Source organism: Triticum dicoccoides, chromosome 6B (genome assembly GCF_002162155.2).
Source record: "Triticum dicoccoides isolate Atlit2015 ecotype Zavitan chromosome 6B, WEW_v2.0, whole genome shotgun sequence".
In the NCBI taxonomy this organism is placed as follows: domain Eukaryota; kingdom Viridiplantae; phylum Streptophyta; class Magnoliopsida; order Poales; family Poaceae; genus Triticum; species Triticum dicoccoides.
In genome coordinates, this window is record NC_041391.1 from 47,222,126 (window position 1) to 47,244,544 (window position 22,419).

The window sequence follows — 22,419 nt, forward strand, 5'->3', positions numbered from 1 at the left end:
GGTCATCTAAGTGATTACATGATCCGAGTCAACTAGGCCGTGTCCGATCATCACGTGAGACGGACTAGTCATCATCGGTGAACATCTTCATGTTGAACATATCTACTATACGAATCATGCTCGACCTTTCGGTCTCCGTGTTCCGAGGCCATGTCTGTACATGCTAGGCTCGTCAAGTTAACCCTAAGTGCATTGCATGTGTAAATCTGTCTTACACCCGTTGTATGTGAACGTAAGGATCTATCACACCCGATCATCACGTGGTGCTTCGAAGCGACGAACTGTAGCAACGGTGCACAGTTAGGGGAGAACACTTCTTGAAATTGTTGTAAGGGATCATCTTATTTACTACCGTCGTCCTAAGTAAACAAGATGCATAAACATGATAAACATCACATGCAATCAAATAGTGACATGATATGGCCAATATCATTTTGCTCCTTTTGATCTCCATCTTCGGGGCTCCATGATCATCATCGTCACCGGCATGACACCATGATCTCCATCATCATGATCTCCATCATCGTGTCTTCATGAAGTTGTCTCGCCAACTATTACTTCTACTACTATGGCTACCGGTTAGCAATAAAGTAAAGTAATTACATGGCGTTGTTCAATGACACGCAGGTCATACAATAAATTAAGACAACTCCTATGGCTCCTGCCGGTTGTCATACTCATCGACATGCAAGTCGTGAATCCTATTACAAGAACATGATCAATCTCATACATCACATATCATTCATCACATTCTTCTTGGCCATATCACATCACATAGCATACCCTGCAAAAACAAGTTAGACGTCCTCTAATTGTTGTTTGCATGTTTTACGTGGCTGCTATGGGTTTCTAGCAAGAAAATTTCTTACCTACGCAAAACCACAACGTGATATGTCAATTGCTATTTACCCTTCATAAGGACCCTTTTCATCGAATCCGTTCCGAGTAAAGTGGGAGAGACTGGCACCCGCTAGCCACCTTTTGCACCAAGTGCATGTCAGTCGGTGGAACCTGTCTCACGTAAGAGTACGTGTAAGGTCGGTCCGGGCCGCTTCATCCCACAATACCGTCGAAACAAGATTGGACTAGTAACGGTAAGCATATTGAACAAAATCAACGCCCACAACTACTTTGTGTTCTACTCGTGCAAAGAATCTACGCAATAGACCTAGCTCATGATGCCACTGTTGGGGAACGTAGCAGAAATTCACAATTTTCCTACGTGTCACCAAGATCTATCTATGGAGAAACCAGCAACGAGGGGAAGGAGAGTGCATCTACATACCCTTGTAGATCGCTAAGCGGAAGCGTTCAAGAGAACGGGGTTGAAGGAGTCATACTCGTCGTGATCCAAATCACCGGAGATCCTTGTGCCGAACGAACGGCACCTCCGCGTTCAACACACGTACAGCCCGGTGACGTCTCCCACACCTTGATCCAGCAAGGAGAGAGGGAAAGGTTGAGGAAGACTCCGTCCAGCAGCAGCACAACGGCGTGGTGGTGATGGAGGAGCGTGGTAGTCCAGCAGGGCTTCGCCAAGCACCGCGGGAGAGGAGGAGTACTTGGGAGAGGGGGAGGGCTGCGCCAGAACTTGTGGTGCGGCTGCCCTCCCACCCCCCACATATATATAGGGGCAAGGGAGAGGGGGGCCGGCCCCCTCAGATCCAATCTGAGGAGGGGGCGGCAGCCAAGGGGGGGAGGAGTGCCTCCCAAGTCAAGTGGAGGCCCTCCCCTTTAGGGTTTCCCCCCTCCCATGCGCATGGGCCTTGGGGGGCTGGTGCCCCTGGCCCATTAAGGCTAGGGCGCCCCCCTACAGCCCATGCTACTGTATTGGACGTGGTGGAACAATTTCCGGACCTCCGGACCCCTCCAGAATCCTCCGGAACCTTCTGGAAGCTTCCCGGTACAATACCGAAAAAACCCGAACTTTTTCCGGAACCCGAACAACAACTTTCCATATATAAATCTTTACCTCCGGACCATTCCGGAACTCCTCGTGACGTCCGGGATCTCATACGGGACTCCGAACAACATTCAGTAACCACATACAAACTTCCTTTATAACCCTAGCGTCATCGAACCTTAAGTGTGTAGACCCTACGGGTTCGGGAGACATGTAGACATGACCGAGACATTCTCCGGTCAATAACCAACAGCGGGATCTGGATACCCATGTTGGCTCCCACATGTTCCACGATGATCTCATCGGATAAACCACGATGTCAAGGACTCAATCAATCCCGTATACAATTCCCTTTGTCTAGCGGTATTGTACTTGCCCGAGATTCGATCGTCGGTATACCGATACCTTGTTCAATCTCGTTACCGGCAAGTCTCTTTACTCGTTCTGTAACACATCATCCCGTGATCAACCCCTTGGTCACATTGTGCACATTATGATGATGTCCTACCGAGTGGGCCTAGAGATACCTCTCCGTTTACACAGAGTGACAAATCCCAGTCTCGATTCGTGCCAACCCAACAAATACTTTCGGAGATACCTGTAATGCACCTTTATAGCCACCCAGTTACGTTATGACGTTTGGTACACCCAAAGCATTCCTACGGTATCCGGGAGTTGCATAATCTCATGGTCTAAGGAAAAGATACTTGACATTAGAAAAGCTTTAGCATACAAACTACACGATCTTTGTGCTAGGCTTAGGATTGGGTCTTGTCCATCACATCATTCTCCTAATGATGTGATCCCATTATCAACGACATCCAATGTCCATAGCCAGGAAACCATGACTATCTGTTGATCACAACGAGCTAGTCTACTAGAGGCTCACTAGGGACATATTGTGGTCTATGTATACACACGTGTATTACGATTTCCGGATAATACAGTTATAGCATTAATAAAAGACTATTATCATGAACAAAGAAATATAATAATAACACTTTTATTATTGCCTCTAGGGCATATTTCCAACAAACGGCGACAACCATGAAGATACGGCAGTCAACGCCGGATTCAGAGGCTCTAAACCCGGTCAGCGGAAGAAGCCATTCAAAAGAACCACTCCGGGTCCGTCCAATTTGGACCGAATACTCGACCGCTCTTGCCAGATACATGGCATCCCCGAAAAGCCAGCTAACCACACCAACCAAGATTGTTGGGTATTCAAGCAGGTAGGCAAGTTAATTGCCGAAAACAATGACAAGGGGCTGCATAGCGACGACGAGGAGGAGACCCGGCCGCCGAACAATAGAGGACAGAAGGGTTTCCCCTCACAAGTGCGGACGGTAAATATGATATACGCAACCCACATACCCAAGAGGGAGCGGAAGCGTGCACTTCGCGACATATATGCAATGGAGCCAGTCGCCCCGAAGTTCAATCCATGGTCCTCTTGCCCGATCACTCTTGATCGAAGGGACCACCCCACCAGTATCCGCCATGGCGGATTCGCCGCATTGGTTTTAGACCCAATCATCGATGGATTTCACCTCACTAGAGTCCTCATGGACGGCAGCAGCAGCCTGAACCTGCTTTATCACGATACAGTGCGCAAGATGGGCATAGACCCCTCAAGGATTAAACCTACAAAGACGACCTTCAAAGGCGTCATACCAGGTGTCGAGGCTAATTGTACGGGCTCGGTCACACTGGAAGTGGTCTTCGGATCCCCGAATAATTTCCGAAGCGAGGAGTTAATCTTCGACATAGTCCCGTTCCGCAGCGGCTATCACGCCCTGCTCAGACGAAACGCGTTTGCAAAGTTCAACGCGGTGCCGCATTATGCATACCTCAAGCTCAAGATGCCAGGCCCTCGTGGAGTCATCACGGTCAACGGAAACACTGAATGCTCCCTCCGAACGGAGGAACACATAGCGGCTCTCGCGGCAGAAGTTCAGAACAGCCTCTTGAGGCAACTTTCGAGTCCGATCGTTAAAAGACCGGACGGGACTAAACGCGCCCGGAGTTACATACACCAAGACCACCTGGCGCGTTCTGAGCACGCGTAGCAATGCAGCCCCAACCCCAGCCCTTACATGACTGTAAGACAAGCTCCCCGCGTACATCATTACGCTCTGGAGATACCTTGGGCATAGGGGGAGGGACACGACCACGACAGGCCCAGAGTGCGGCTCAACCACACCAGGGGCTCCTAAGTGTGTCGATCTTTTTTTTCCTTTTTTTCATAATTCTTATTTTATCCACAGGACTCCGTTTACAAGAGGCCCTGTCTGGCAGTAGACCTGCCGAACCCACAATGCAGCAGCCAGAGAGGAACCAGGGCTACGACGAACACTCAGGTGGTCTCCATTACGAGCATTAAATCTGTTTATTAAACCATTCCGCAGCCTACCCCTGGTGGGGGACATGTCTAATAGTCCAAACCCTTGCTTACCGCACTATTTGTATCGTTCTGCACTCACAGCAGAACTCTTCGAATAAACAATGCATCATTTTTCGCTTATAATTGCATTACCTTTATTTATATATGTATGTTCACTTATGACATCCTGCATCCGTACAATTCAGTACGGCAGAACACACCAGGGGCTTATGTTCCCCGTATTATGGTGTGAAGTCCGAACACTTTTACAAGTGCGGCACCCCGAACTTATAGCACTATATGCATCGGCTCCGAATCATGTCTTGGGTCAATAGTTGGGTTTGCCCGGCTCCCACGTTTTGGTACCTTACGTTCCGTTCCGTCGGCTAAGGTAGCACTGGGAGAACCACTGCGATTGCGCCCCAGTTGAGCTGGGTTAACGTCTCAGTGGAGAAAGCTAAAACTGACCGTCATGATAAGGCGAGAGCTGGTCGCTGTTCGAGAGGTCTTTTCGAGTCCTTAAAGACTTACGCCGCTTAGAGCGAGGAACCGGCTATGTCCGGCCAAGGCATGGACAGCGCCCCGAATTCGGTCTTCCGAACACTAGGGGCTTCGCCGAAATTTAAAATTATAGAATTCTATGGCTAAGTGAGAGTGTTCAAGCATTATAAGTCTGGTTGCCTTGTTCGTTGTGTTGAGCGCCTCCCTAGATGGACCCAAAAATGGGAACAAGAGCGCTCAAGTTTATCCCGAACACCCCAGCACTCGTGGCATGGGGGCTGAAGCCAACGACTTGCCATCTCTCAGATTTGATAAACGGACGCACAGAAGGTAATATTTTAAATCAAACAAGCGTTGCTTAGCGCATATGAACAAAGTTTTCAGCGCACAGGATAACACATTGCGAGTCTACTCAAAAATTACATCGCTGGGGCACTCATCCGCAATCTTGCGGGCACCCTTCAAGACAGTCTTATAGTACATTTCGGGCGTACGATACTCCTTGCCCACCGGCGGCGCGTCCGTCAGAAGCCTCTCAGCATCCAGCCTGCCCCAGTGCACCTTTGCGCGGGAAAGGGCCCGATGGGCACCTTCAATGCAGGCGGAGCGCTTGATGACCTCCACCCAAGGGCACGCATCCACCAGCCGCCGCACGAGGCCAAAGTAGCCCCCAGGCATGGCCCCTCCAGGCCACAGCCGGACTATAAGGCCCTTCATGGCCTGCTCGGCTACCTTGTGGAGCTCGACCAGCTGCTTCAGCTGGTCGCTAGGGGGCACCGGATGTCCGGCCTCAGCATACTGAGACCAGAAGACCTTCTCCGTTGAGCTCCCCTCCTCGGCCCGGTAGAATGCGGCGGCATCGGACACATTGCGAGGCAGATCTGCAAACGCCCCTGGAGAGCTTCGAATTCGGGTAAGCAACACGTAATTTACATTCACATGCTTGCTTTGCATGAAAAATGCCTTACCCGCCGCTATCTTCTTCATCGCCTCAATCTCCTGGAGGGACTTATGGGCCTCGGCCTTGGCGGCTTTGGCACTTTCAAGAGCCGAGGCAAGCTCGGACTCTCTAGTCTTTGAGTCGCGCTCCAAACCCTCATGCTTTTCCATGAGAGCCTGGAGCTCTTGCTGCACCTCCGCCACTCGCGCCTCCTGCTTCTCTCGCTCCGCCCGTTCTGCAGCCGCATTGCGTTCGGCCACGAACACGGCCTCCTTCAGGGTTGCCACCTCGTTCGTGGCCCCTGCAGTACCCACGTTGTCCTTGTTATTTCTATTGCAACCAAAATCCTTTTCTGTAAGGTACAAATTTCAAAGTGGTGTTACTCACCTTCTTTATCCTCGAGCTGCTTCTTGGCAAGGCCGAGCTCTCGCTCGGACCGCTCGAGGTCCTGCTTCAAAGCACCGACCTCCGCAGTCAGTGCGGCAGAGGTCAGTAGCGCAGCCTGCAAACCCATATTGACATAATTTTTAGCACTCCTGTGTATATCTTTTTTTTAGACCCTCAGTCCGGTTTTTCTTTCCGAACACCGAACCGAGCATCAGGGGCTACTGTCTATGCGGTATCACATTACATATTTTAAACTTCTTACCTCAAAGCCTGTTAGAAGGCTGTTGCAAGCTTCGGTCAGCCCACTCTTGACAAGCTGAACCTTCTGAATCACCGCACTCATAACAGTGCGGTGTTCTTCCTCGATGGAAGCGCCGTTGAGCGCCTCCAACAAGTTGTCCGGCGCCTCCGGTTGGACGGAGGCCGCCAGTGTCACGGTCCTGCCCTTCTTGCGAAGGGGCCGCCTGCCGGACTCCGGAACCACTGCGGGTTCTGGCACGGAGTCCGGCGCGAAGTCCGGGAGGTCGCCTTGTGGCGCCTCCGGAGCCTCCCCCTCCTGGCGGGTCCCCTCCTGGGATCCCACCTCGGCGTCCTCAGCGTCGCGAGGGGTGGAGGCGGTCGGGATGGAATCTACATCCGACGGGGCCAAGGACCCGCTGGATGAAGCGGGAAGGTCCTCCTCGGCCGGGCTACAGATAGTATGCGGCATTAGAAGGACACTACATGGCACAAAAAAGAAATTACAGATCACTCAGGAATCCGGATACTTACGATCTTGCCAGGGGCTTGGCCCTTGAGGGCCACTCCTCGTCGCCGTCGTTGGCGTTGGCGGAGCTGTCCGGAGGAAGGGTCCTTCCCCTCTTGGACCCTTCGGCTTCCCCCGTTGGGGAAGCCTTCCTCTTCCTCTCTCCCCCCTCCAGGGGAGAGCCTTCTTTCTCCTCCTCGCAGGAGTCTGCCTCGGAGTCATCGGACACCTGAAAATGGGAACTCTTTCAAGTACCCGTGGCCTCCTTCTTGGCCTTCTTCTCCGGCACCACATGTGGTGCCGGAACCAGCAGCCCCGCTAGACGGGCGTCTACTGGGTTTTCTGGCAGGGGAGCCAGACAGATAATCTGCTCGGCCTTCTTCCTCCAGTCCTATCAAAGGAAAGGGGAGATTAAATCCCGCGTAAGGTTGAACTATTAAAAACAAGTGTCCCGTAAAGGGGTAGAATCATTTACCTCGTCAGCTGGATGCTGCGAGCGAAATCCGCGATCTTCAGTGGCGGATGCGGGAGCTTCGGCGCCCTTGAAGAGCACCTTCTAGGCATATTCGTACCTAGTGTCGAAGAGCCTGCTCAGGGTTTGGTGCTGTGCCGGATTGAACTCCCACAATTTAAATGCCCATTATTGGCACGGGAGAATCCGGCGGACGAGCATGACTTGGACCACGTTGACAAGCTTGAGCTTCTTGTTCACCAGCTTCTGGATACAGGCTTGGAGTCTGGTCAGCTCCTCCGAATCACCCCAGGTCAGGCCACTCTCCTTCCAAGAGGTGAGCCGCGTGGGAATTCTGGATCTAAATTCGGAGGCCGCTACCCATTTAGGGTCATGCGGCTCGGTGATGTAAAACCACCCCGATTGCCATCCCTTGATGGTTTCCACGAAGGCGCCCTTGAGCCAGACGATGTTGGGTATCTTACCCACCATGGCGCCTTCGCACTCTGCCTGATTCCCCTTTATTACCTTCGGCTTGACATTGAAGGTCTTGAGCCACAAGCCGAAGTGGGGCTGGATGCAGAGGAAGGCCTCGCACACGATGATAAATGCCGAGATGTTGAGGATGAAGTTTGGCGCCAGATCATGGAAATCTAGGCTGTAGTAGAACATGAGCCCCCGGACAAAGGGGTGAAGTGGAAAGCCTAGTCCGCGGAGGAAATGGGGAAGGAAGACCACCCTCTCATGGGGCCTGGGGGTGGGGATGAGCTGCCCCTTGTTGGGGAGACGGTGCGCGATATCGCTGGACAGGTATCCGGCGTTGCGCAGCCTTTCGATTTGCCCCTCCATGACGGAGGAGGCCATCCACTTGCCTCCCGCTCTGGACATGACTGGAGAAGGTTGAGACGAGATGTGCGAACTTGGGCGCTGGAGCTCGGGTGCGCGAAGATGGATAAGCAGGGTAGGAAGAAGGCGTAGGTAAAATGGTGGATCCTTATCCCCTTATATATGGGCGGACGAAAACTATGCGTCCCCACCGGCCTGGTAAAACTCGCTTATCCCCCAAGCGCCACCATCAATGGTGCGGTTGGGTTACCCACGTCTGTATTGATGAGGATCCCGGAATAAGGGGAACACGATCTCTGCTTCGACAAGACGTGCCAAGGAAACCGCTTCGCTAAACGCGCTGAGGTGGTATAATAAAAAATGATTCAAGTAAAGGCTTGGTGTGACGTCATGCCACAAAATACGTCAGCAGATTGAACTTGTACATATTATTCTCTCTACGGTGGAATGTGGAATTTATTTTGCAGAGCCGGACACTATCCTGGTGTTCACAATCTTCTATGGATTATTCGGAGGAGGAACCCGCCTTGCAATGCCGAACAATATGCGCGTCGGACTCATCGTCATTGAAGCCTGGTTCAGGGGCTACTAAGGGAGTCCTGGACTAGGGGGTGTCCGGACAGCCGGACTATCATCGTTAGTCGGACTCCAAGACTATGAAGATACAAGATTGAAGACTTCGTCCTGTGTCCGGATAGGACTTTCCTTAGCGTGGAAGGCAAGCTTGGCGATACGGATATGTAGATCTCCTATCATTGTAACCGACTTTGTGTAACCCTAGCCCTCTCCGGTGCCTATATAAACCGGAGGGCTTTAGTCCGTAGGACGAACAACCATTACAACAATCATACCATAGGCTAGCTTCTAGGGTTTAGCCTCCTTGATCTCGTGGTAGATCCACTCTTGTAATACACATCATCAATATTAATCAAGCAGGACGTAGGGTTTTACCTCCATCAAGAGGGCCCGAACCTGGGTAAAACATCGTGTCCCTCGTCTCCTGTTACCATCCGCCTAGACGCATAGTTCGGGGCCCCCTACCCGAGATCCGCCGGTTTTGACACCGACACTTATCTTCCCTTGTAAAGTCTTGTGCAGGTACCTACGCGTTTTTTCATAAAGATCACGTCTAAAAAAGCTTTAGCTATCCTCGATCAACACTTCACACACTAGAATTACTACTCATCAAACACAACTATAAAGCTGACAGAAACTTACCGAGGCTCATCAAACTAACCAGTGTATGGACCCCAAGCATTAACTTGTGCATAATTCAGGACACCTATATGACTAATAGAAAGGATTCTGATCAAATGTGACATACATGCACCGTGTTTCATTGCACATGTTTCTCTCCTGACGCTGTAAATGACGATGGCCTATCGTAAAGCCACATGGCCCAAGGCGCGGCCTTTGATGAAACACGTGCAACTCAAAATCATAAATCTCACTCTCATACAAAATGCAGGAGACTACAGAATGACCTTTTCCTCATTAGCGGAATTGATTTTTTTTTACTGACTCCGGAATCTTTGCCTAATGTATTTTGTCAAGCACTTGGTAAAGTCACCAGCCTAAGCGAAGTGACAAGGAAAACACTTGGTAAAGGCATAACCTTTGTGTTTTTTAGTGTCTGACAAAATACACTCAGTAAACGGGTGGACACATGTCCCTACTCACCGTGGTTGGCATCAGGGTGACGGTGTGCCCACATATGCCGAGTGTTTTTCGTCCTACACTCGGCAAAGTATTTAAGTTGTTAGTAAGTTCATATTTGCTTATTGTTAACATGACAATTGGTAAATTTGTTTTTCTTTGATTATTTTGTGAAACAAAGTAGTATTTGTGGTTTCGTTGTCATTTGTGTCATGTAGTCCTCCATACTAGAGGTTTACTCCATCCACCGTGGAGCTGCGTGGCTGGAGATGTGGCCTTCGATAAACACGTGCAGCTCAAAATCTAAAATCTCGCTCTCATACCACATGTAGGATATTGCCGAATGACCCTTCCCTTGCTAGCAGAATCGATGTCTTTACTGAATGTCAGAATCTTTGCCGAGTGTATTTTGTCAAGCACTTGGTAAAGTTAGAACACTCGGCATAGCAACTGCTTTTAAAAAAGATTATTTTGCTCGTACAGAAAATACTTGAAGTGATTCTCAACATTTGAGAGCATGTTGGGAACACGGGGTAGGAAAAACATAGAAATAGAAAAATTGCAGGAACTGGATGGCATGTCTTGTAGATTCCTACATGAATCAGAAATGCAGTAGTTGTATAACATGGTCATTTGGATGCACCACAGGAATTTTGAGGAGAGAGAGAGAGAGAGAGAGAGAGAGAGAGAGAGAGAGAGAGATGTTGCATTGTACTTCTTAGAGAAAGTGAATACATGACGTTTGAGAACATGATTGTAGTCATCCAGAATGGGAAGGAAAGGATGGGTTTATGCATGAATTTTCAAAATCATCCTTCAACCCAAATGGCATTATAGAAAAATTCCCATAGGGTCATATCCCTAAGAAATTCCTGTGAAATCCATGTGTTCCTAACGGGGCTGAACATGAATGATCTTTAAATGCTAGAGTCACTACCATAGATGGACCTAGAAACTAACACAAACCCGGCTAATTAAGATCTTCCATATAGTGTGCTACTCAATACCTCTTGTGGCTCCCTCACGGGTCACTCTTCTCACGAATATAGCTGGCCTACCTTTGATTTGTTGGGCCATTTAGAAACTTATAAATTGAGCTTTCTTTGAATTTAAATTTATTTGATCTTGGTATGATTTTTTTCAAGAAGACACACAAGATTGGCACGAGTAGTGATTTTTTTTATTACAAGCACACCATAGAGCCATACTCACCGTAGTATTTCATGGTATTACTCGTGTTAACCCCAACACTGCCTAAACGCTTGAACATACAGTACATCATTGATGCCCTTGACAGCCGACATTGATGATTAGGGCCCCGTTCGGCTTCACTCCGCTCCACGGCTCCACTCCGGGAGCAGACGGAGCTGTAGTGCAAAATCTAGGAGCCAGCAAACAGCCGCTCCGCAGATCCTAGGAGCGGTGGATTCCCGAACGGGGCCTAGGACTTTGTTCTTGAACATCCTACATTCCTACAGCAACAACAATTGAGCCTGCCTATAAATGGATTCCTCACTTCATTCTCTCATGCAAAACCATGCATGGTGAGCGGCAAGTAAAACTTTCAGTAGCAGGGAAGAATAGAGGCTCAGAGTGCATGACTTGATATGTAGCATTAGGGACTGGGAGGTGAATGCTGATAGGAGCTAGCGGGCTTCAGCAAGAAGCGTTATATCATCATCAGGTAGGGCATGGGCAGCCCCAAGATTTGTGTCAGCTGACAAATAAAGATGAGTTGGTGGAGTCCAGGAGGATGAAGTGGCAGCAGGGTACTCTACGATGCAAATATCAGCGGGAAAAGTTGTTATGATAATGAAACTTCTCTGTAGCCTTAAACCCTGCTGTAACTAGACCTTTATTAATTACTCTAGTTAGACTGTTAGAGCGCGATAGCAGATCATGGCCTGGAAGGTCAGATGAAAAAAACTGAAGCAGGGGCAACTAGGGGATGCAGGCATGGACACGTCCGCTCAACGGGGCCAAAAAATGCATTAGCCTTTATTACATTAATTATCGTGTTGGACTTAATCCTCATCGTGCGGACGTTGCGGACTCGCGAATGCCATTTGCGGTAAGGGCAAAGACGACCTTTCGTGACCCGCAAGTACCTGACAAACCCGCTGGCTAACGCCGAGCACAAAGTGGAGACCAGGCGAGGCTTGACAACTCACGAGTCATGAGGCACACCGGCCACCTTGCCATCTTCACCCCTCGTGGTGAGCCTCCAACTATCAATCATAGTTTATGTTTTTCGGCATGAGTACTTAGCAAAGCTGCATCATCGATAGCCTGCCACGAGGTGATACCCCGAGACTACAATATGTACTGATAACTCGCATGTGATATAAAAAAGTGAGCACTCCGTTCCTGATGTCTCCCAAGCTCACAACTTGGTTACATTTTTGGTCCATGTCCAAATAATACTCAAAACATAGCAACAAATTTCAGCATCCCTTGTTTTCTTTCTTCATCTCTCACATTACTCACTCTTGTCTGGGCTAAACCACCTTTTATAACATTGTTGGGCTGGGGATGTGTACTGTTTTACAAAACAAATGCACTTGAACATTGAAGCTGAGATCAAAAATAATAACTGCAATTGATTTCTGTCCAATTGTTGGCGATATGGCAGAGAGCACATGGTGGATCACTTATCTTCCCTTGTAAAGTCTTGTGCAAGTGCCTATTTTTTTTCCCGTAAAGATCAAGTCTAAAAAACGCTTTTGTTGTCCTCCATAGTTGAAAATTCACAGAAACTACTAGAGTCACTACTCATCAAGCGCGACTATAAAACTGACAGAAACTTAGCTAGGGTCATCAAATTCACTGGTGTATGGACCAAGCGTTAACTTGTACATAGTTCAGCACACCTATATGATTCACAGAAAAGATTCTGCCCGAATGTACTAACATGCATGCACCAAATTTCATTGCACATGTTTATCTCCTGACGCTGCAATTGACTATGGTCTATCGTAGAGCCGTGTGGCCCGAGCCGCGGTCTTCGATGAAACATGGGCAACTCAAAATCATAAATCTCACTCTCATCCAGAGATATGAGAGGGATGGATGCCGGAGGCTCCTCAGCGATTAGCAACTCTCGGCCGTCGGATCGTTTCCTTGATGCAATTCCCGCCATTGGATCTCACTCCGGATCGATTTCAGCCGCCGGATCGAAACCCGGCGCTCGCAGACCATCTGATCTGGACCGATGCGCCCCGGTCGTGCCACCGCGTGTAAATAACCTGCCCCGCCGAGGGCATTTCCGTCATTTCGCATACAGGCATATAAATTGTCGTGCCGCCTGTGGAGAAACCCTGGCTGCCTCTCTCCCGCACTCGCGCAGCCCATCTCTCTTCCTCCCGTCACCCCCCTCCTGCCTACTCTCTCGATCCCCACTGTTGCCGCCTCGGTCGCCGGCCGATTCCGGCCGCTCCGGCGAGCTTTGGCGCCACCCAACACAAACACAGCTGCTCCTGGATGAGCTCTACTAGCTTCACCGCATCGATCTACTTGTCCTCACCTCATGCGGTCGCCCCCATCGATTTCCCTCGCTAGGGTTTCGATGGTGGGGGTGGACCTCGCCTCCGGCGGCCGGCTGCTCCTCCTCCTCGATTCGACTCCGTCCGCCGGGGTCGTGAACCCATGCGGCCGCAACGGGGTGGGCATGTGCGTCCGCGGGTTCGCACCGCTGTGGCCGGAGGCGTCGGCGCCGCGGGTTAACCGCGTCGGGGTGGATGGGCGCCTCATGCCGCGGTCGTCGGATCCGTCGACTGCGAGTCCGGCTCCGGCACCTGGCGGCCTGGCGAGGCAGGCGGGGGAGCGGGGAGGGGAGGGGTGAGGGTGGCGAGGCCCTCACGCACCGCGATGGGCCTCGACTTCGACGGCGTCTTCTACGACAGCTACGGCCAGAGCTCCCTCTCCGCCATCAAGGTCTGCTCCTAATTCCGTCCTCTGTCGTGTTTCTTCCATGGAATATGTGCTTGTGGTTGACTCGGTGTGCTGTGGCAGGCCGCCAAGGTGAGGTGGTCGTGGGTGTTTGAGCAGGTCGCCGCCGCCATGGAGGAGTGGATGGTGGAGCAGATGCACCCGGTGTTTGTGGCGAAGCCGACACCAGAGGCCACCCAGAGGCAAAGCCACAGCCGCACCTGAGCTCCCTCAGCTCCGGCCACTATAGTTGGTGGACAAGGTACCTAGGCCTGCTTAGTCCCTTTTCATGTGTGGCCATATTTTGTGTTCTTCATGCGGCTAATGATTTTACATGGGATTTCATTCAGGGTTGCTCCTACCTTTGATGTTTTGGGCGGATCTGTGCTTCGGTTCTCTAGGTGTACCTTTCTCTATTTCCTGTTCATCTATTGTTCCATATGATCTGCACATGTCCCATGGACGTCGCTCTGTCTTGTTCATAGCATAGTTGCTTTTGTTTTATTCCTGTCGTGGAGATGGGCAGACCTTGACGTTTCCTTGTTGTATCTACAAAGGAATTTTTGTTGCCTTCCTTAGCTTGTTGGCTACCTATTTTTTTTCCCTGTCAAGAAGACAGATTTGGCCCAAGATTGTGTCCTTGCTCTCTGGAAATGAAGTTTTGTTCTCACCCAGGGTTGGTCCTACCTATATTCTGTCTGTATGTAGTTCCAGCAATTCTATACTTTTTCCTGCTAATTTCTAATTCAAAGCATGTACAGTCATGCTCAAACCTACACCTGCTGCTCACTTTATGGGCATGGATCAACCCCTCTTCTCCTCCTTTCCCCTCTTCTTTACAGACCTAGGTGTAGGATTGTATGGCAATATGCATTTTTGGCCTCGCTCTGTTCTGCTTGTCGGTCATGTCTTTTCTGGTAAAAGCCAAAAGTATTTTTGCCTTTGTGCATTGGATGTTTGTAGTTTCCTTTCTTCGGTGCTTGTTTTAGTGGAGTCTAGATATATGTCTTTTGTTCCTTGTCTTCATACTGGTAGGGCCTATGATTGTTGGTCCTTTCACCTTTGTGCATGGAATGTTGGTGGTTTTGTTCATTTGCTTATTTTATTTATTGTTTCTTTTTACTGTGCTCCTATGGTTTCAACAATAACTGAGGCAAGGGTGCCATGATCTGAGTTTCCAAATCTTGAGTAGCAATTATGGTTTAATCAATATTTGCATTAGTGAGGAGCCGGGGTGGCCACACAAGCAGAATGGCCACACAAGGTGTTTTTCTCAATCAGATCACATGCATCTCTTAAAAATTATACAATAGCAAGTATGATTTATAGGTTATTAGATATTATCGGTCTATGCTTCATGTGGTGGTGGTGTTCTTACATCTAGATCTATGGACAAGGTCAGTTGCTCCTATCTGGACAAGCAGCAGCTGCTGCTACTGCTTTGTCAGGGCAAGGGTCAATAAAACTCAGGTTATTCCTCGATCCATAATTCTGTCATCTATAGTCAGGCTATCACTTTAGTCTTTTTTGCCTTTCTCTGACAGGTCAATTGATGTTGGGCACCAATCTTGCTCCTATTTGGGTGGGCTACAGCTTTGTCAGGCTGCCATCATATTCTGATCTTCCAGTGTTCCTTCTGCGGTGTGGAGGAGGTGTGAAAGTAGATCGTGGTGACGATTGTGCCATTACATGTTATTATTGTTCATATCTTATCATTAGAAATAGACATGTTATAAGGAAGATGTTACCGATATGTTTCTTTCATGGTCAATGATTGTCTTGCTTTTCTGTGTCACATTACTTATACCTGTTGTTTTCTAAAATTATTGCATGGTAGCTAGCTAATCTCTATGATAATAGCATCTGAGATTCCAAAGGGTATTTAATTTTATTTCAGACCATGATAGCATTCCTTACCCGTTGTCACCTTCCTTCTCTATCGTTTGCATGATAGCTAGCTTCAAAATGATTGGCACATTTATTAACCATTTCATCTTTTTTGTGCATTGCAGATTTGCTACTAAATTCAAAAAAAATAGTGTTCTTTTGCATCACCATCCTATGGAGCCATGAGATCTGAACCAATGAATACAGAGAACATTAACTATGTTTATGGATCACTACATGTTCTATTGGAACAAGGTGAGATCCTTTTTTCAGCACTCATTTGAACACGTGTTTTGCTTTCTAAGTATAATTGAACATCTTCAACAGCCATGGTGTACTGCTGTATATACCTTTACTTGCAAGTCTGCATCTCTATGTTTCATTGCTATTATAATTATGTACTTGTTAGAACATTACAAGGGATTTTCTCACCGTGTACTGATGTATATACTTTTTACTTGCAAGCCCTGTTCTTCTATCTTTCTCTTTTATTTTGGTATAATGATGTCTTGATGCCCCCTGTCATGTAATTATTCCAATATAGCCTGACTGTAATATTTCTGGGAGAAATATTATTACGAATAGATAAAGCTTTATTTCAGGCATCTTAATTTTTTATATCATCCTAATATTACAGTCAGGCTATCTTGGATGAAAGATATAGTTCGTGTGAATCATGACCTTCTATGCAATATTTCTTTATGTGTAATCATTCATGTGTGTATATGTGGGTATGCTTGTTGGTATCTATATCATGACCTTCTATGCAATAAGGAGAACATCTCTTTTTAGTTATGATTTATTTGAGATGCTTAAACAATGATTGCTACTTTCAAATAGATTTGATATGTTTCTCTAAAGTTTCATTCATTTCATGTGTGTTCAGGTATATATACTAGAAGTTATTAGGCTCACTTCCATTTATATCATGTCGACCCAGGGCCAATGCTTCCGGTGCCGAGAACGTGGCCAAGGGGATCATGTGGTGCGGGGTGATGACCGTGGACAGGCTCCGCTGGCGGAACGAGGTGCTCCGAAAGAGGATTCAAACCAGCGATAATGAGGCCGAGGTCTGCCCAGAGATGCTCAGGTGTATCAAAAGGTAGTGCTTTCTTTCTCAATTTTCACATCAAATGTGTTTCTAGTTTGCGGTCAAGCAAATTTATTCAGTGGGATTTGTGATGCATAAATCAATAAATGCTTCAGGTTTTGGGCACATCACAGTTCATAGTTAGATTAGATTATTAGATTAAATCGTGCAATGTGCCATCATGGGTATCAAATTTGCGTTCGATGGTATTTGTGTTAAAAATCTTTATGGTCAGTATTGATAATCTCCCTGATTGGACTTGTTTTACTTGTTCTGCTGTTTGGTATCCCTGGTGCTATGTTAATCTTGTCTGGTTGTCTGGTTGGTCCTGCTATGTATGGTGATTGGTGAATTATAGCAATGACATGATGTCATAGGAGAAGAATCCGTGATTGCAGACAGCTGCATTTTGATGAATTCTGCAACTGGGCTAACTTAAGTGTGTGCATGTTAGGCTGATTGTGTTGTTTCGTTTTGAGATTCCTCACCATGCTATGTTATCATGGTTTTAGGTTTCCTTGTGCTTAATTACACGCCGCAGCGGCGACCAAGAAGCGCGTGGCCCAGCTGACCAACAAGGCCAGGAACGTGGCCGCCGGCGACAAGGAGCCCGGGTTTAAGTATCTTTGCTGGGTGTCGATGGTGGTATGTCTCTCTATCTCTCTCTGTATGTAGTTCCAGTAGTTTCATGGTACTTTTTTCTGTTAATTTCTAATTCCTATTGGCTATATACAAGATTGTGACTTTTTTGGGGGTGATGCACCTATAGTAATCAGTGACCTGTACCAACTGAAGATGAATGAGGGAACAAAATAAGAAAGGGGTGGCTATTGAATTGTCATGATTGTATGGTACTGTCATTTCTTTTATATCACTGTTTGCATCACCAGGTGTTTATGCCAAATAAAGTCGGTTGCTGCAAGTCTTGCAAGAAATTTGGGTGACAAGGCGTCTGGATGGAACTATCTATCCGTCTATCTATCTATCTAATATAGTTTACTACTATACCATGTAAAATTAGTGTCTCCACTACCACTATGGCTTGGTGTGGTCATGCTATGATGTTAGCGGATACGAATGTTTAGTGATGTGTTGATTCAGGAAATTCGCATTTGGTTCAGCATGTAGTTGGGCTGTATGCTCTTAGGAGATAATGTTCTGTGAATTCTTTTCCAACTGTTATTGCCACAAAATTGAAATTTGGTATTGACATTATGAAGATTACCTTAAGTGTGAAAGATACTGAGCATGGATCTGTGTCTTATTTATAGCTCTAACTGCATGTACCATATGGATAAAAAAATCCTATCATTTCTAATGAAATGATAAGATTTCTTGATCTTCAATAATGATGTGTACATAAATATCACTAAACTCGATGCTGCCTTGTGATAATCTCATGGTGATGTTGAACTCCATAATGTCTTTGCTTCTATCAAATGTGAATGTTTTTTATTACTTTTATTTCGTTATATCCTGTTTGAGTAAGTATGTTAAACATGGATTACTACTAACTTGAACATTATCTGCATAACCACAACGTCGGGACCGGCACCCTCGCGCCAATGCGCGTTACCGATCTAGTACTATATGCATGAGACTACAAAATGACCCTTTCCTCACTAGTGGAATCGATGTTTTTACTTACTACCAGAATCTTTGCCGAATGTATTTTGTCAAGCACTTGATAAAGTCACCATACTAAACCAAGTGACAAGGAGAACACTAGGTAAAGGCAGAACACTTGACATAACCTCCGCTTGTTCCAGTGTCCGGCAAACTACACTTGGTAGACGGGTGGACGCATGTGCCTACTCGCCACGGTTGACAGCGGGCTGACGATGCGTCCACCTAGGCTGAGTGTTCTTCTGCCGACACTCGGCTAAGTATTAAGTTGTTGGTAAGTTCATCTTTGCTGAGTGTTTCCATGACAATGGGTAAAGTTGTTTTATTTCATTGTTCTGTGAAACAGAGTAGTATTTATGTGTTGGAATTTTGATCTCAGGTCATAACTGACCGAGAGAAAAAGGGGGACCCTTTTTACCCCATGTATGTGCCATGATCGGGGGCACCAAATCCAGCTATTGGTTTCGGTCCCTGATCCCTTTAGCGCCACCTATATAATGAGCAGGATGTAGCCCTTCAAAATAGAAAAACACACACATGTCCGAGTCAATACAACTTGCTAACAACCGATCCTTAAAAGAAGGCGCTCAAGGTGATCAGAAGACCGACTACCACCGCCGGCCACCGCAAGGTCAGTGCCGGCGGCCAGTCCTTCTGCGGCGCTCTTGCTGCTTGCTTTGAGGTCCTGTTCCTGCACTTCTTCTCCAACCATCTTCATGTTTCGAGGCAAGGTGTAGCCATAGGCTACATGAGGAGTGCATCAAGCAGGAACAAGGCTTCCATCAGAACCTGTAAGAAATCACGAACCCTTTTCTATTAATCTGTATTAGGTGGTCTAATGCTAGGCTTAAGATCCTCTCACGTTTATCCCTAAAGTTTGTTTCCAACAATGGCATCATGAGCTAGTTAAGCCTATATTAGATCCTAATGACATTCTATTGATGATAACGACCATGTTCGGTAAGACCAATTAAGCTATGCTTCCGCATAAAGTCCTTTTAATCAGCACTGATTAAGCAATTAGAAGGAGGGGAGTCAAATGTTTAAAGGAACCACAAAAATTTGCCAATTAGCTGGAAGCCCAATCCTAGATTTTTTTCCCCAATTGGAAAAACCAAAGAGATCAAATCCCAAATCTCAGACCAGATCGAAAATTTGTAGAAAAGATGGGCTGGGACTTACGTTATTGATGACAGCAGCCATGCGTGCTCACCATGGCCGCCTCCATGCGTGCTCATCTTGGCCGAAACACGCCATCTCTCGGGACGGCATGCAAAAAGAGACGAAGGAGCCGGCGCCGCATCTTACGGACAGGCACGCTGAGTGGCCTCCGCGCCGCACACGTCGTCGTCAAACCCTCAAGCACAGGCGTCGGCGTTCGGCCCTCCAATCTCTCCGCCTCTATGCCATGCGCACGACGTGGGCCGCCATGTTCGATGGAGGAGCGCGCGGGATTCAATTCACAGCACGCTGCTCCGGCGAACAAAGCCACCACGCCGCCATGGACCGGTGTGCCACGGGCCACCGCGCCGCTCTCTCGCTTGTAGGGCGAAAAAAAACGAAAGGGGAGGAAGAAGAAATGATTTAGGGTTAAGTCCTGGCCAGTTTTGTTCCGACCGCGCCCGATCTGGACCGTCAATTTGATTGGACGGCGCAGATCTACGCGGAGTGGAAGATAGGCCTACGGCTGCTAAAGGAGCCTGTTTCGGCTCTGGCCTTAGGCCCAGGTTATGCTGGCAGCCCATGTTTTTTTTCGTTTGGTCAGTTTTTGAGAATAGCTGCTGCTGGGCCGGATCTTTAACGTGCTCCCTTCGCCCTGTTGTTGACCAAAACATTTTTGTTTTGGCAGTTTTAGTTTTTTCCAGTGCATTTTATGGGTATTAAGATTATTCTATAATGTTTTATGCACTGTGATATCAAAAGAAAAGTGCCCAAAATTATTTCTAATAATGTTAATGATGATAAAGTTAATGGAAATCTATGGGCCAAATCATGTCTTTTGGGCAATTATTTTTTGTTGCACTAAATCCATGTTGTTAATATTTTAATAATGTAATGTTAATATGTTTTAATTGCCAAAACTATGCTAAAGGTCATGTTTGAAATTTTTGTAAATAACGTTTATGTCCCTTTTATGGCAATCATTTAATGATGACGAAATTTTATTAACTGAAAGCCGTGGGTTGTTATGGGTCAAATTATTTTTTTAGGCATATTATGCAGTTTTAGTGCATTTGTAAGTTCCTAATAATGTGTATGCACTAAAAAGGTTTTGAAATTACCTATAATTATGTTGAAATTATGTTTTTTAAATTTTCTGAATAAAATGGAACCAACGGGAAATTTTATTTGGAAGATTTAATGTGACATTAATGTTCATGTTTTTTAGTGGTACTTTTTTAATGATGAAAGCTTTTCTAGTGTCATTTCAATGGTAAAATTAATGTTATAAGAGGATATTAATATTGAGCACAATTATGAATCGCTCATTGAATTTTCTAAATATTTTATTTGTAAAATTTGATTGAGTGTGAATTTAATGTTGATGCCACACTTACGACATTTCTTAAAGATGTGGTCATTTCTAATGGGCTCAGGCCACCTCAAGGAAAATGATGATGGACGCGTGGTTCGTTTTTTCCCACCGCACTATGTGTCATAATAATGTTGGGGCAATATGCCTATTGGGCAAAACGAAAGTTGTTGGTTGGTGCAATTCATGCCATTTTTATTATGATGTGCACCTCTCAAATATTCATAACGGTCCAAAATGATGTTAATGGGTTATGATCAATTCTCTCAATGAAGAAACTTTGTTCAGTTTTTTTTTCAAGGTCGTTTATTTGACAATTATTAATTTTCCCAATATTATAATTTGGAGAATCTTGATATCTAAATTTTATAATTTTGGAAATTCTTATGATGATTTATATTTATGACATTTTCACTCTGAATGTCCTCTTTAATGATTACTCGGTAGGTGTGAGATTTATATTTTTATGTTAATTCCAATATCATTTTCATTGTATGACATTGAGAATTCTAATGATAATTTTGACACTTAGGTTCAATATTTATATTATCGTTGTGGGATTTAGTGTCAAAAGGCATCACTCATGGCACAAATGATTATATTATGATGTTGCTTTATGTTAATGATGGCAATTAATTTAGTCATAGTTCTTGCTGGTCATTACGAGATTTTACATCTCTCTAGTCAAAATGGAACCAACGAGAAGTTTTGATTAGAGATTTAATGAGCAAATGTTCTAATGGCATATGATGATATTCTGACCAACATTGATTATGTTTTTCATGTGTCATTTACGAATGAGTAAGGTTCTTTTTCGTTATCTGCCCAACGGTGATACGGATTAGAATAAACATTAAGCAAGTTTTTATTCATGGCGTTGCATGGTTAGTTCATGCTTGATTTTTTTTGTTATAATGATCATAAAGTTGTCTCCTCTTTCCAGCAATAATAATGATGTCAAACTTTTGTTTGGCATAGAAGAACCTTATGTAAATATCTTTCCCACATGGAGAGTGGAGATCATTGTATCATGTAAGGAATCTCCCAATGTTTTTCTGCCAATAAGGCTGAAGGATTTTTAATCATGATGATAAGGCAGACATTGGGAGAGGACGCATGTGCCATCGTACACATCGCTAATGCAAAGGAGATTAAAGTCAAAACTATTATTGGATTTATTCCACTAGCTTTTGGAGATGACTTAATTCTTCATCTTATTGATGATGTTTTGGTTCATGCTCCTAGTTATTGGAAAACTTTAATTTCATCTCTCGAATAGATGACGTGATTTTATATGTTATTACGTCAACTCAAATTATGTAATGTTAGTCCCACCTTATGGTGAGACGAGTTATGTTTTTCACTAAATGAACCTTTTGTAAAGATTATATGCTATGTTACTATTGAATATGTCACGGAAGTGTGATTAATGAGACCTCATCAAAATTGTGGTTTTAGACCACATTTCGAGGGGGAGAATGGAAGTCTCATTTAATATGAGATATCGTGTTCACTTCTCCTACTTAATTAGATCATAGCATGTA

The 22,419-nt window shown here is 46.2% G+C and overlaps 3 long non-coding RNA genes across 5 annotated transcripts; 2 read left to right on the forward strand and 1 right to left on the reverse strand.

Annotated features, from left to right (window-relative positions):
* The first annotated feature begins 13,145 nt into the window (after nucleotides 1–13,145).
* Nucleotides 13,146–17,954, forward strand: LOC119325747. Of its 3 annotated transcripts, none has more exons than XR_005157665.1 (7): nucleotides 13,146–13,745; nucleotides 13,824–14,001; nucleotides 14,090–15,209; nucleotides 15,284–15,881; nucleotides 16,567–16,728; nucleotides 17,229–17,361; nucleotides 17,607–17,954. It is a non-coding gene; the product is annotated as an uncharacterized LOC119325747 (long non-coding RNA). The 3 variants fall into 3 exon arrangements; XR_005157664.1 differs by having other exon boundaries at nucleotides 14,090–15,003; nucleotides 15,124–15,881; XR_005157663.1 differs by having other exon boundaries at nucleotides 14,090–15,881.
* Nucleotides 17,955–18,851: 897 nt separating this feature from the next.
* LOC119324847 lies at nucleotides 18,852–19,894 on the reverse strand. Its single transcript, XR_005157205.1, has 2 exons — nucleotides 19,525–19,894; nucleotides 18,852–19,131 (listed from the first exon to the last, which is right to left on the reverse strand). It is a non-coding gene; the product is annotated as an uncharacterized LOC119324847 (long non-coding RNA).
* Nucleotides 19,025–22,283, forward strand: LOC119324848. Its single transcript, XR_005157206.1, has 2 exons — nucleotides 19,025–19,133; nucleotides 21,819–22,283. It is a non-coding gene; the product is annotated as an uncharacterized LOC119324848 (long non-coding RNA).
* The last annotated feature ends 136 nt before the right edge of the window (nucleotides 22,284–22,419 follow it).